Raw genomic sequence first — 15279 nt, 5'->3', positions numbered from 1 at the left:
TCCATTGTTCTCAATGTCCCCCACCCTACACCTTATCAATCTGCAAGGAACCAACAATAGTAGAGCCAACAATAACAGAAACAAAGAGTTAACTATATCCAAGAAGGATATGTGCATAGTCATAGGCATCCTGTGATTATGTTGAATGTTTCCAGTAAGATCTGAGAGCATAAAACTCTCAGCAGCAGAAATGTGGGAAATAAAGATGGCAGGAAGCATCAGAATGGCTGGTGGGCCAGTGTGACCACCAAGGGGCCCGGAAGCCATACATGTCAGCCCTCAGGGCAGATGGTTAGAAAGAAACTGCTGCTTCTGGCATCCTTATAAGAAATGGAGGAGGGACCATTCCTCCAACTGCCCACCCTGCCAGCTTCTGTGAGGCTGAGAAGAAGCATCCCAGGCAGAGGTCTGTGTAGACCCCGTACCACAGTCAAACACATCTTCTCTCCCCCGGCCCGCACCCCTCTCTCTGAGAGAGGACAGCCTTCAGGCTAGCGGGACCTGCTTGGTGTGCACACAGAGAGCCAGGAGCACTTGGGGCACCCTTGGCCAAAGACTGACCCACACAGGTCACAACAACTCCTGCACACAGCAAGTGGCCTCGGATCTGCCCCCTCTGGTGGATCCCATACTATCTCCAGAACTTTTCTGTGGCAAGCTCTGCTTATTTCCTTTTAGAGACAGAGGCTAAGGTTCTACTTAAATCAAAAATAGGGCACGAGACTCACCAATATGGAAAACTTATGGTTCCCAAAGGAGAACGGGAGGTGACAGATAAATTAGGAGGTGGGGATTAATAGATACACACTACTATATATAAAGGAGATAAACAACAAGGACCTACTGGAGAGCACAGGGAACGATATTCACTATCTGATAATAAACTATAATGGAAAAGAATCTCAAAAAGAATCACTCTGCTATACATCGGAAATTTTGTGAATCAAATATACTTCAATACATTTTTTAAAATAGGGCTAAATTCCCTGCAGGCCTGAGCATTTCTTTGAGACAGACAGTGCCACTCAGGGTGGTGGATAGTAGGTCTCCCTCCCAGACTCTCCCCATCGCTCCACAGTCTGGGTCTTCTGCACCTGGTGCTGTCCTCGACTGGCCTCTCTCCACTGGTCCTGCGTATCCAGCTCCTCCTCCCTGGGCAGGAAGCCCTCAGAGGGTCTGGACCTCGGTCTCCCTCTCTCCACCCTCCGCAGAACCCAGGCAGGGAACCCAGCACTGCAAGTGGAGCCACAGTGAACTACAGGGTCTTCTCCGAGACACACCTGGTTCCTCCTGATTCTCGTTCTTCACCATGGACCCTCCTTCTACACCAAACCCGCCCAATACTAGCTGACATCCACCAATCCATCCATCACAGCCAATCCTGCCCACTGTGACTCCTGTGTGATGCCCAGGACAGGAGGAAGTGCCCTTTCTGTGTGCAGCCATGCCTCCCTTGGACAGAAGAAAGAGGTCACCGCCCTCTCCCAGCCCCTGCTCTCTGACACAACCCCACCTCCAGGAGGTGCCAGAGTCCCATGGAAACAGAGCTGAAGGAGTTGAGGGTATGGCCTAAGCCAGCAGCACAGTGTGGGAAGTTATCTGTACTGTTTGGATCACATATGACCTAAAGCCCAAAGGTCAGCCAGCACTTGTTTAGAGAAAGACATTAGATAAAGATGTGAGGCCACACCTGCAGTATATGGAGGTTCCCAGGCTAGGGATCCAATTGGAGCTGCAGCTGCCAGCCTATGCCCCAGCCACAGCAATGCCAGATCGGAGCCGCGTCTGCAACCTACACCACAGCTCACGGCAACACTGGATCCTTAGCCCACTGAGCAGGACCAGGGATCAAACCTGTGTCCTCATGGGTACTAGTCAGGTTTATTACCACTGAGCCACAACGTGAACTCCTGGAGGACATGTTAAGTATGTGTTAAGACAGAAGTCCCAAACTACAGAGGAATGGGGTAGGGGGACACCCCATGGACCCCTGGCCAGGAGAGGGCTCCCACCCAGGAAGGGAGAGACATGGTCAGCTCTGACTGCACATCACTTATCACGCCTCACACACTTGTTCAGAAAGAGATGAGACACACACATCTCTTTTAAAACACAATACTCTCTCTGTGTTCTTCTTGGCACCCTAAACTGCCAGGGGGACAACAACTGCAAAGGAAAAGAAAAAAGAACTTTTTGTTTTTGGCTTTTTAGGGCCACACCCACAGAATATGGAGGTACCCAGGCTAGGGGTTGAATCAGAGCTGTAGCCACCAGCCTATGCCACAGCCACAGCAACAGCAGATCTGAGCTGCGTCTGCGACCTACACTGAAGCTCACAGCCACGCCGGATCCTCGACCCACTGAGTGAAGCCAGGGATCGAACCTGCATCCTCATGGATACTAGTCAGATTCATTTCTGCTGAGCCACAATGAGAACTCCTTAAAAAAGAACTTAATTAGGGGTTTCAAGTTCAAACTTGGCATAAGTATGTCGCCAATCCTAGGGAAGAACAAACCTGACTCCATATTGGATCTGTTTCTTTGACTCTAGCCTTTGTATTCTATTGCTTTTGCTACAAATTAAGAATGTGGAGTTCCTATTGTGGCTCAGTGGAAGCAAACCTGACTAACATCCATGAGGACGCAGGTTCGATCCCTGGCATTGCTCAGTGGATTAAAGATCCGGCATTGCCCCGAGCTGTGGTGTAGGTCACAGATGTGGCTCAGATCTGGCATTGCTGTGACTGTGGCGTAGGCTGGCAGCTGCAGCTCTGATTCAACCCCTAGCCTGGGAAATTCCATATGCCGCAAGTACAGCCCTATAAAGCAAAAAAAAAAAAAAAAGGAAGAATGCTGCCTACAGCCTGATCTATAGCCCATTCTTAGGGCTCTGACCTTTAAAGGCATAATAACACTTTTCGATTCACATTGAGATAAAAAGTTGCAGAACAGAAAATAATCATTGTCTTGGTGGTTTACTACCTGGACAGCTGCAAAAACAAAGGATTCCGGCACCAAGAGGTTTACAACCACCAGTCACATCCTCTCCCCTTTTACTATAAAAGAAGCCTGCATTCTAACATGGGCAAGATGGTTCTTTGGGACACTAGTCTACCATCCTCTCAGTCTTTCCGAATAAAGTCACTATTCTTGTCCCAACAACTCATCTCTTGGTTTATTTTATTGTGTGGTAAGCAGTGTGGACTTGGACTCGGTAACATGAAGGGAGCACTGACCACCCCATCCTGCCCTCACCAGTGTTTGTAAGTGTCCCCTTGGAGGCCAGGGGCCTTCAGGGCAGGGATACCTGCACATGTCAGATCCCGAAGGAACCCTGGCCCCCCTCCGAGAGGTCAGCCAGGATCCCATACACCCCCCAGCATCACCGGAACCAGAAGTAACCACATCCCTGCAGGACCAGCCCAGGTCTGTGCCTTCTTCCCCAGGCACTGCCGACTCCTAAGTCAGTGAGGCCCGAATCTGCCCAAGCAACACCTGTACACTTTACTTCAACTACTGGAAGAAGAGGATCTAAACTATGTCTCAGGCCTTCCCAGATCTGCAGCTAGGCTTAATCCAATTCCAAACAAATCCCACAGGATAAAACTGACTAAAGGAATGAATGTGAACATTGCCAAGAAATCTTAGGGGAAAGAACAGGAAAGAAAGATAAAGAGGCGGAGAGTGGAGTGGGACTTGCCTAGCCAAAGACAGCATGGTTTACAGAGCTGTATGTTACTCAAATGACCCCGAGCCTGCAGGGGAAACCAGTGGGAATGAAAATGATTAAGCTGCCTTCTTCCTTCGTAAACCACCAGCCAAATGATGCCAAATGAATTTCAACAGTAATCGGTAAAACCGAAAGTATAAAAATCAGAAGAAACTATTAATGGCAAGTTGTATGAAGTTCCAGGAATCCAGGAAGGGGTTTTATGCACAGGAGCCAAAGAAAGAAATCCAAGGACAAAGTACAGGCATTTGACTACATGGGAAGTTAAAGCTTTTGTGTGATAAGAAGTCACAAATACACAGCACTTAAGTTGAGCAAAGTCTGGATCGTGAGATGAGGACGGTTGTTTAGACAACATCCTGCTTTTCTTGTCACCACAGGTTGAAGGCAGACAAACCCCAGGCTGGTTATGGAGACACGGCCTCTGGTTTTGGCCCCACAGAGACTGCGGGGTCTTGGCTGATATCAGGAGACACAAGGGTTTGGGAGGATCTGACCTTGGGAGGTGCCCCTCCTTGATCATCCAGGGGGGACCTCTGCCTCGACTCGTTCTTTTAAAATATCCCTGTAATCAAACCAGAATTTAAATGCAATGGGGAGTTAGCTAGTCAGAAATAAACTTGTAGTAATTTCTTCAATAAGGAAAAAAAAGCTTTTTAACGTAAATAGCACTCAGAGTTCCTGTCGTGGCTCAGTGGTAATGAACCTGACCAGTATCCATGAGGATGCGAATTTGATCCCTGGCCTTGCTCAGTGGGTTAAAAGATCCAGCATTGCCACGAGCTGTGGTGTAGGTGGCAGACGTGGCTTGGATCTGCTGTTGCTGTGGCTGTGGTGTAGGCTGTAGGCTATAGCTCCAATTCTACCCCTAGCCCAGGAACTTCCATGTGCCATAGTGTGGCCCTAAAGAAAAAGACCAAAAACAAACAAACAAAAAAAAACAAACAAATAAGAAAAACAGCAATAGCATTCATCTAGCTGATATTTAAACTAGTTGAAAGTTTGTATTTCTGCATTTTGCATACCTGACCTAACACACGAAATTATATGTGAAAACGAAAATATCTGTCATATATCTCATCTACTAGGTTAACCTACTCAATTAAAATAGACTTAATTCATTCAAAGAGATTAAACACAAATGTTTCCACAAAGCCTGATTTTTCTGGGGGGGCTGTGCCCGTGGCAGGTGAAACTTCCCAGGCCAGGGACCAAACCCACCCCACTACAATGACCTGAGCCACTACAATGACAACGCCAGATCCTTAACCACTGAACCCCAGAATAATTCCAAGCCTGATTTTTTTTTTTTTTTTGTCTTTCTGCTATTTCTTTGGGCTGCTTCCGCGGCATATGGAGGTTCCCAGGCTAGGGGTCTAATCGGAGCTATAGCCGCTGCCTACGCCAGAGCCACAGCAACACGGGATCCGAGCCGAGTCTGCAACCTACACCACAGCTCACAGCAACGCCAGATCGTTAACCTGCTGAGCAAGGGCAGGGACCGAACCCGCAACCTCATGGTTCCTAGTCAGATTTGTTAACCACTGCACCACGATGGGAACTCCCAAGCCTGATTTTTAAAATGCTCAACTTTTGAGAACTTCAGGCAAGTGGGGGAAATTACATAATACCTTTGTTGACTGTCATTTGACCACAGGTCATGGTCAAGTACAAATAAGGTATAAGCTCACAGTAATGAGACCACCTTAAGCCAAGCAGGTTTCTGCAGGGCCTTCAAAGGGCCTTCAGAGACCTATTTCCTCTTTGTAAAAAAAGTTTTAGCCTCCCAGGCCTTCCTTGAGTTCCAAAGAGCAGTCTCAGGCAGTAAATGATTAGAAAAGTGAGAAAATGCAGAAACAGGAAAAGCAGTCAAGCAAGATAAGTAATAATAGCTTAAAGGACAAAGCAGCCTTAGAACAGAGGACTCCCAGATCCTCCTCAAGGGATATAGATAACAATCTGATGTGCATCTGAGTTGTTTTGCAGAAACTAAAACTCCTGCCCAGGTACAAGATGTTAACTACACACTGACTGCAAGCATATAGACCCCAGACTGGCTGGAACCAGAAGGTTGATGATAGAGATTCCCAAAATATTACCTTGTCACCTCACCACCAAACAATCAAAAGAATATCCATGAACTGACCGCAAAGCCTATGATCCTTACTCCAATGTTCTTGAGAAACCCCTGTCTGAAAGCCATCAGGGCATTCAAGTCTTTTGAATATTAACTGCCTGTTCTCCTTGCTTGGTGCCCTGCAAATAAATGTCATGCTTTCCTTCACCATAACCCATCCTTGCTGAGGGGTGGAAGAGAGAGTTCAGTCAATAACACTCCTCCTAAATTAGTTTCTCTTTTGGACACTATGAAATTCAGCAATATTTAAATCACTACAAAGAGCTGGTAAAGCTGTTGGAAGGGATATGCAATTCTTTCTTTTAAATGTTAGAATAATGATTTTTGCATTAAAAAAGGTGGCTTAAAAAAATCAGCATACTTTCATAACTTTTCCTACAACTTTGGGCTTATTCAAAGTTACTAATGGGGCTCCTTACTACCAAGAATTCTTTTACCAGAATAATACACCTCACATGGGTTGGAGTGCCTGTACCCTTGCCCTTGCTCAACCCCCCGAAATCCAACTTTATCTTCTAAGAAACTACAAAACAGCTCTGTTCAGACTTTCACCATACCATTAGCAAGTTTTTAAAGTTTCTACTACCAAAACCAGTGTCATTTAATCACTCATTAATTCAGTACATGATAATCATGTTGATTTGATTTGCAAGTATTAATTGATGTGGCTCTATTCACACTCTCAGCTGACACTCCACACTTCACCAGGATTAAACAGAAAGATACCCTAGGTTCATGGATTAGAGAATATTGTTAAAATGTCCATACTACCCAAAGCAATCTACAGATTCAATGCAATCCCTAACAAAATTCCAATGGCATTTTTCACGGAAATAGAACATTCCAAAAATGTGTATAGAAATACAAAAGACCCCAATCAGCGAAAGCTATCCTGATAAAGAACAAAGCTGGAGGCATCAAATTCCCTGATTTCAAACTATATTACAAAGCTATCATAATCAAAACAGTAATGGTATTGCCATATAAACAGACACATGAGATCAATGTAACAGAATAGAGAGCTCAGAAATAAACCCACACATACATGGTGAATTAATTTATAACAAAGGACCCAGGAATAAAAAAAAAATGGGATAAGGACAGTCTCCTCGATAAATGAAATTGGGAAAACTGGACACCACATGCAAAACAATGAAACGATACCACTATCTTACACCATACACAAAAATTACCTCCAAATGGATTAAAGCCTCAAACATAAGACCTGAAACCACAAAACTCCTAAAAGAAAAACATAGGTGGTAAGCTCCTTGACATCAGTCTCTGAGAAGATTTTTTTTGGATTTGACACTGAAAGCAAATGGCAACAAAAACAGAGTGGAACTACATCAAACTAAAAAGCTTCTACACAGCAAAGGAAATCATCAACAAACTGAAAAGACAACCTATAACTGATAAGGCATTAATATCCAAAATTCATAAAGAACTCATACAAATCAATAGTAGTAAAAACACATTCCAATTGAAAAATGGGCAGAGGAGAAGTTCCCGTCATGGCGCAGGGGAAACGAATCCGACTAGGAACCATGAGGTTTCGGGTTCGATCCCTGTCCTCGCTCAGTGGGTTAAGGATACAGCGTTGCTGTGAGCTGTGGTATAGGTCACAGACACGGCTCGGAGTCTGTTCCATATGTCATGGGTGTGGCCATAAAAAGCAAAAAAAAGAAAAACACACAGAGGATTCGAAAATACATTTTTCCAATGAAGATGTACAAATGGCCAATAGGCACTTAAAAAAAAAAAAAAAAACTCAGTATTACTAATCATCAGGAAAAAGCAAATCAAAACAAAAATGAGGCATCCCCATCATGGCACAGTGGAAACAAATCCAACTAGTATCCATAAGGTTGCGGGTTTGGTCCCTGGCCTAACACACGGCTCAGATCCCATGTTGCTGTGGCTGTGGTGTAGGCTGGCTGCTGCAGTTCCGAGTCAACCCCTAGCGTGGGAACTTCCATATGCTGTGGGTGCTGCCCTAGAAAAGACAAAAATCAAAAAACAAAAATGAGACATCACCTCACACCCATCTGAATGACTATTATCAAAAAGACAAGATGGGGAGTTCCCGTCGTGGCGCAGTAGTTACCGAATCCGACTAGGAACCAGGAAGTTGTGGGTTCAGTCCCTGCCCTTGCTCAGTGGGTTAAGGATCTGGCGTTGCCGTGAGCTGTGGTGTAGGTTGCAGACGCGGCTCGGATCCTGCGTTGCTGTGGCTCTGGTGTAGGCCGGAGGCTGCAGCTCAGATTTGACCCCTAGCCTGGGAACCTCCATATGCCACGGGAGCGGCCCAAGAAATAGCAAAAAGACAAAAAAAAAAGACAAAAGATAACAAATGCTGGTGAAGATGTGGAGAAAAGAGAACCCTGTGCACCATTGGTGGGAATGTAAATTGTTGCAACCTCCATGGAAAACAATAAAGGGATTCCTCAAAAACTTTAAAATGGAACTGTCATATAATCCAGCAATTCCACTTCTGGGTATTTATCAGAAGAATATGAAAACACTAACTTGAAAAGATATCTGATAGTTCCCATTGTGTCTCAGCGGTTCCATAAGGATGCAGGTTGAATCCCTGGCCTCGCTCAGTGGATTAAGGATCTGGCATCGCTGCTAGCTTCAGTGTAGATCTCAGATACTACCTGGATCCTGTGTTGCTGTGGCTGTGGTGTAGGCCTACAGCTGCAGCTCCAGCTCGACCCCTAGCCTGGGAACTTCCATATGCTGCATCTGCAGCCATAAAATAAATAAAAAAGAAAAAGACATCTGCACCCTATGTTCACTGCAGCATTCCTTACAACAGACAAGACATGGAAACAACCTAAGTGTCCACTGATGGAAAATGGATTATTATTCAGATAAGAAAGAATGAAATCTTGCCATTTGCAACAACATAGATAGAACTTGAGGGCACTATGCTAAGTGAAATAAGACAGAGAAAGACAAACACCTTATCATTCCACTTATATATGGACTCTTACACACACACACAAACACACATAAAACCAAGCTCATAGACAGAGGACAGACTACTGGTTGCCTGAGTGGCAGGTGCAGGGGGGAGGGGCAAGGGAGGCAATGGGTGAAGATGATCAAAAGGTACAAATTTCCAGGAATAAAATAAGTTATGGGATGTAATGTACAGCATGGTGACTACAATTAATACTACTCTATTGCTTATCTGAAAGTTGCTCAGAGAGAGTAGATCTTAAAAGTTCTCATCACAAGATAAAAAAATTCTGTAACTATATACAGCAGATATTACCTAGACTGACTGCAGTGATCTTCACAATATACAGAAATATCAGATCATTAAGTTTTATACCTGAAACTAATGTATCAAAAAAAATTCACAACCTGGGGTAGCCTGGGTCCTGGCCAATGGCAACAGATGCTGGCCATGAACTAGCAGGTTGAAAGATCTGGGCTATCTGGCTCATCATCAGTGCAGGGTCTTTCTCTTCCTTTCCCTGCCCATGGATATGGGCTTCTAGGTCCTACTTTGACCCTATTCTGCTTGGCCCTTGGCGTCTCCCCAGGTGAGTTTCCAACTCCCATGTCCTGGTCCCCACAGTGCCCCAGTGACCACCTGACTCTGGCTGTTTACTGACAGTTTCTATCTGGGTCTTTTATTTTTTTATTTATTTATTTTTTGTCTTTTTGCTATTTCTTTGGGCCGCTCCCTCGGCATATGGAGGTTCCCAGGCTAGGGGTCTAATCGGAGCTGTACCCACCGGCCTACGCCAGAGCCACAGCAACGTGGAATCTGAGCCACGTCTGCAACCTACACCACAGCTCTCGACAACAGCGGATCGATAATCCACTGAGCAAGGGCAGGGAGCGAACCCGCAACCTCCTGGTTCCTAGTCAGATTGGTTAACCACTGCGCCACGACGGGAACTCCCTCTATCTGGGTCTTTTAAACTCAACTGGTTGGAAACCACGCTGAATACCTCCTCCCCATCCTCCTCCTTGGCCACACATGCAGGATACACACACCACCCCATCTACTAGGTCCATCTTTCTCAAAACTTCTTTTCCTTGGCCTCTGTGACATCACCCTAGTCAATACAAATCTTTAAATGAGCCTACTCACTTTCCATGTTTTGGAAAAATCTATGAAACAAGTCTGGAGCTACATTTGCTCAGCACTGGAGACCTAGAACCATCTCCATCCAAATGCAGATGGATGTTAAATTCACCCAGCCTTCTGAGTGGCTAAGAGCTTGCCTGCAATCTGGGGCAAGGGGTGGGGGGAGGGTGTCACTCTGCCAAGGCTCCGCCTAGCTCTCAGCTCCTGGAATCCCTGGAACAGGAACTCTGGCTACCGCTGTCCTCTCCTCCCTTAAACGCAATAATAAAGCCTGAAGAGCCAGGGTTACTGATCTGTGCAAAGGACCTAAGAGCAGATTGCAGGCAAGCTCTTATTCAAAAACAATTTCAAATAATCTCCAACAAGGGTGCATATGAATGGGGGCTGCACTTCCTGCAGTGAGGGCTCTAGAGGAGGTTCCCCCAGCAGCACCCCTTTGTTTCTGGTCCTAGGCATTCAAAGAGTGCCTGTCACTTCCTTTCCATAAACATACACACTGACGCCCTACAGAATCCACACTGCCAGCTCCCAGGGAGAAAGGAAGAGAGGCAAATGTATTTCCCACTCAATGGGTAGGTCAACCAAGCCATGCTTCCCTCAGGACCAGGGCCCCTAAGCTGCCACTCCGTGGAAACAGGATGCTTTTGAGGCATCCTCGGGGGGAGGCTGGGTGAGCTCTGCTTGCATCCAGCAGCATGAAGACCTGGCTCTCCAGGGCCTGTTTGTATTGTCTACCCTACTCCTCCAGCCCCCTCAGATCTGATCGAAGCCAGAACTGACTCATGTTATCAGATGCACAGAAGCTGGCAAGCCAACGATTTACTCTAAATTTACTAGGGAAGATTCCTGTGCCTTTTAAATCTCCAGAATATACATTTTTACTATTCTGTGCACCAGTGTTCCTTGAATACTGCCTAGATGTCAGAAGATTTTGAGTGAACTAGGCAACATTTCCCAAAGTGGACCCCTTAGAACACGGAATCCAGAAGACGATTCATGGTTCTGTAGCCAAAGGAAGTGATTCGCAAACATTCCATGTTATGGAGTCATCCTAAAGAGTCCCAATGCACATAATAATAATAATAATAATAATAATAATAATAATAGCACTGAAAAGTCCTGCAATGGAAAACCTGCTAAACATTAGCATTTCTCTAAAGCACTTTACCCCTGTAACTCTGGAAATTGCTTAGTAAAACTGACTCTAAAACACCATTGCACACATTCTGCTCTAGACATATACTGCATAAGGTGTGCCTCTGACCACCTCTAGCAAGTCAGCAAAATGGTATGGAGAAATGATTAGTGGGCCTGGAGTCCTGGTTCCAACTTGGTGCTCTGACCTCTCCAGGCTTCTGTCTTCCCACCTCTCCAATGGAATGATTATTATCGATGTGATAAACAGTGGAGATATTACCTGTAAAAGCATTTCATAAGGCACTACAAAAATATGATCATCTGCTAAGGATATACTTAGTGCTATGTAATGCCTCAAAGGGCTTTGACCAAGGGATACTTTCAGGCCTTCTTTCATCACTCATTCCTTGAGTGCCAGACAGCCAGAGCTACGAGCTGGCTCTCACCCTTAGGAAACTGATAGCCCATGGATAAGTGGGGCCCATGGCATATTGCTCATAAATAACACCCATCCAGGAATTCCGGTACCTTACTGGAGAAAGGAGGAGGGAGTACAGGGAAACCTCCCCAGCTGAAACCACTAAGAATCTGGAAGGCACATCAGGAGGCTTGGCTATACGAGAGGAACCAGACACACAGGCAAAAAGATGGCCTACAAGCCCTGTGGGAAGAACGGGCCCAACTGAGGTTGATTTCTCAGTGCTGCATGCCCTTGAACCGAGGGGAAATGAGTTCTCCGTCTCCTCTATGTGGAGGAAGTATCTCTGGAGAAAGCACCCCACTTTGTGGTGGGGAGTAGCCCTTGAATTTGGCGAAGGGGAGGGAGGCCTCGGGTGAGGGGAAATGGACTGCTGGGAAGTTAGTTATCTCTAAATAAGCACATACCACAGCCCAGAGGGTGTCAAGCTGCAGGGGCTCAGGGGTGGGCCATTTTGGTCTCCTCTACTTAGATAACCTGTCTGCAGGAGAGCATTGCCAGGCCAAGGAGGTCATGGTAGCAGGTTGGTGGTGAGCGCAGAGACTCCAAACCCAAAGCTGGTGCAACCTCCAGGCTTCTTTCTAGAGTCTCAAATGGGAGTGGTCCATTTCTCTCTCCCCCCAACCTCCCCCCTACACACACACACACAACTGGCCCTGGCCCTCTCAATCTGCTGCCCTAATGCCCAGGACAATGCATGATTGTTCCAGAGACACACTGGAAGCTGAGGCAAAAAAAGAAAACACCCACTTCTGTGTACACTCATCAAAATACACTTGCCTGTAAGAAGTTAATAAGATCCACAGTCAAAAAGCAGGATCTATACAAAGCCAGCACTGCCTTACCTGTAGCAGGCCATTATCCACCTGCATAAAACCCCCAGGTGGGGTCCCAACAGACGGCAACTGGAAACAAGTGTTCCCATTGCACAATGATGGAAGATCATAACAGCCACCTGGTCTTTATTTACAATGTTAGTATTTTGTTCATCGCAGGGCTTTTTTCCATGAAATTTGATTTTCTAAGATATTGCATTAAAATACTATTTTTCTTAATGACTGAGTTCCGCCAAATGTTTATTTTTGCTGCAATATTTACAAAATCCTGTTGGTCGCAAGAGTGCTCTGGGGTTTTCTTACTGATGACAGCACGTTCCCAAGAAACCCCAACATGCCTGAAACCCTCAAGCCTTCAAAAAAGCGCAGCTCCGCCTTGTGCGGGTTTGTGCGCAGCCTCCTCTGCACAACTGGGAAAGCCCCCCAAGGATTTGCGAGCTCAGAGAAGAGAGGCGCCAGTTAGGGCCCAGGGGGCCGATCTGGCCCTGTATTCCTTGGCAACACAACACAGGCTTTGCTGAATTCTGCAAACTCCCCGCTGTCGCCCGGCCGTCGAGGGGCGCGGGTGGGTCGGAGGCCTAGGGTGGAGGCCAGCCCAGAAGGGGGCGGGGAGGGCTCCAAGTGGGAAAGTGGCCCCGTCCCTTCCCGGCAGGAACCCGGGCTCCTCCTCCGCCTGCTGCACCGCCATCAATCACCTCGACAGCCCAATCGCCCCCAACCCGGACTCACCGACTCTCCCGAGGGGCTTTTGCCCCCGGGGGAGGTAATTTCGAGCCGGGGAGCGTCTGCCCTGCGCAACGGCCAAAAACACGGGCCGGGTCTGCGCTGGGCACCGGGCGTGCGACCCGACGGGCGCGGGGCGCACTTGACACCCTACAGGCGTCCCCGCAGGTAAACTCGATCAAGGTCCCTACCTCCGCCGCCACGCGCGCGCACCCGCACCTCGAACCACCGCGCCCGCAGCCTCGTCGGCCCCTCACCCATTCCCGAGGAAGTCCGCTGAAGGTCCCGCAGGACCCTGCCCGGAAGGTCACCCTGCCCCCTTCCGGAGTCCCCACTCCCTGGCGCCCCTTCCTCGTCCGTCCCCACGATCCCCGGCTCTCCTCCGGAGGGGAGGAGCGTGCACCGAGCAGCACCCTCTGCCCGCAACCCCGCAGAGCCCCGGCCCGCGCCCAGAAGTCTCCCTGCGCGCAGGGTGCGGGCACAGGGGGTGGGGTCTCCACTGCCACCGCCCCTTACCTCGCGCAGGCCCTCCCCGCAGGTCTCGGAGGCGGGGGCGACCGGTGGCCCCGCGGACTGGCGCGGGGCTGACTTTCCCCTCCCGGGAGGAGCAGGAGGAGGAGGAAGGGAGGCGAGGGAAGGGCTTTGTGTCTGCCTCCCGCCCTCCCCCGGCTCCAGCGCTAGCCATCCCCCTCCCCCAACCGCCCTCCGGTGCTTGGGAGGGATGGGCGGGGGAGCCCAGGGGGCGAGGAAGGCGCCTGCGCGACCCGGGTCCGCCCCCGCCCCTCCCCGGCACCGCCCACCCTCCGCCTCCCGGACGCGCTGCCTCTGCGCTTGCCCGGGGACCTGGGACCCGGGTTGCAGGGAGGAGAGCTGGACCAGAAAGTTTATTTAACCCGGGGCGAACTTGGCTGGCCCTGCTCCCCACCCGCCTCGGCGCCGCCGACCCGCTCTTCTCACTCCCCTGGGAGGACGGGAGTTTTGTTTTCGGAGATTCTGCCAGGTCTCCTTCCTATCAGCTCATCCCAGAGCAGCGTGCACCCCTTACCATGACGAGCCCCGTCGCACCGCTGCGGACCCCGAACAGCCGCACGGTCTGGGGGCCCCAGTCGGGGAGGCGCGCGTGGGCGCGGCCCTTTGTCCGCGGTTTGGACGCGCTCTTGAAGCCTGGGCGGCCCGGCCGCGAGGTGTTTTGCTCACCCTCGCTGGGCAGCAGGCCGCCTAGGTTAGTTTCTGCGTGTGCAGGGTCGCCCAGCCCTGGGCCGGAGGGAGCGAGAGCGGCGATGGCAGGTGGGGGGTCGGGATGCGGGATCACCCCTGGGGAGGCGACGCGGACCGGAGGAGAGGCAGGGAGCTGCGGGCCGGTTCCAGGCCAAGAACCAGCAGTCATCTTTCTGCTGCTGGCGGTCCCTGGTGAGCTGCTGAGTTTTCCTACTTCCCCGCTGGGGAAAGCACCTTTGAGGAGAAATATCTAAAAGTATTAGTTATCGAAGTAACTGGTGTCAAAAAAAAAAAAAAATTCAAAGACATCTATTTTGGACAGGAGGAGAAAAAGGCAACAAGCGGCCAATGACCTTATTTTTGTTCCTGTTCTGCTTCAGCCCAGGAGCCGAAGAGGAGGCTTGGCTTTCTCTGATGCTGGTTCTTGTGAATCCTGCCTTCGAAAATCCCACGGTTATTTATCATTTGTAATCGGCTCAGCTCCCGGGAAAACAACCCACTGCGCTTCTGTTCCAAGTCACCCATTCAATAAATAATTGAGCACCTGCTGTGTGCTCTGATGTTTGGGATGTGCTGAGGAACAAAAGATCAAAAGATCTTTGTTACTGATTCAAAACAAAGCTCTCCCTGCCTAGGTGGGAACCAGTTAGGTTTTACTGAGATAACCCAGGCCGAAGATGAAGATGGCTCAGAGCAGGGTCCTAGCAGTGGAGGTGGAGAGGAGTATGGATTTGTCTTTTTCTTTTTAGGGTTGCACCCACAGCATATGGAAGTTCCCAGGCTAGGGGGCTGAATCAGAGCTGTAGCTCCGGTCTATACCACAGCTATAGCAACATGGAGATCCGGGCTGTGTCTGTGACCTAAGCCACAGTTCACAGCAATGCCAGATCCTTAACCCACTCATCAAGG

The 15279-nt window shown here is 48.7% G+C and overlaps 1 protein-coding gene across 26 annotated transcripts in view; it reads right to left on the bottom strand.

Moving 5' to 3' along the window:
- The window catches only part of RIN2 (Ras and Rab interactor 2), a 251143-nt gene extending 237291 nt beyond the window's left edge, over nt 1-13852 (bottom strand). For 9 of the 26 annotated variants that reach the window (XR_014832907.1, XM_085004575.1, XM_085004579.1 and 6 more), the window contains exon 1: nt 13410-13769. The gene's annotated coding sequence lies outside the window, so the exon portion shown is untranslated. Of the gene's footprint in view, nt 1-13343 lie in introns of all 26 variants that reach the window. The other 17 variants (XM_085004574.1, XM_085004578.1, XM_085004588.1 and 14 more) reach the window with 3 other exon arrangements.
- Nucleotides 13853-15279: the final 1427 nt, after the last annotated feature.

The sequence above is a fragment of the Sus scrofa genome, chromosome 17 (assembly GCF_054392235.1).
Source record: "Sus scrofa isolate SSC_HxYL_T2T_F1_AM1 chromosome 17, Sscrofa_HxYL_maternal_Yorkshire_Landrace_v2.0, whole genome shotgun sequence".
In the NCBI taxonomy this organism is placed as follows: domain Eukaryota; kingdom Metazoa; phylum Chordata; class Mammalia; order Artiodactyla; family Suidae; genus Sus; species Sus scrofa.
Note: the sequence above shows the minus strand (reverse complement) of the source record. Positions and strands in the feature narration are given on the sequence as shown.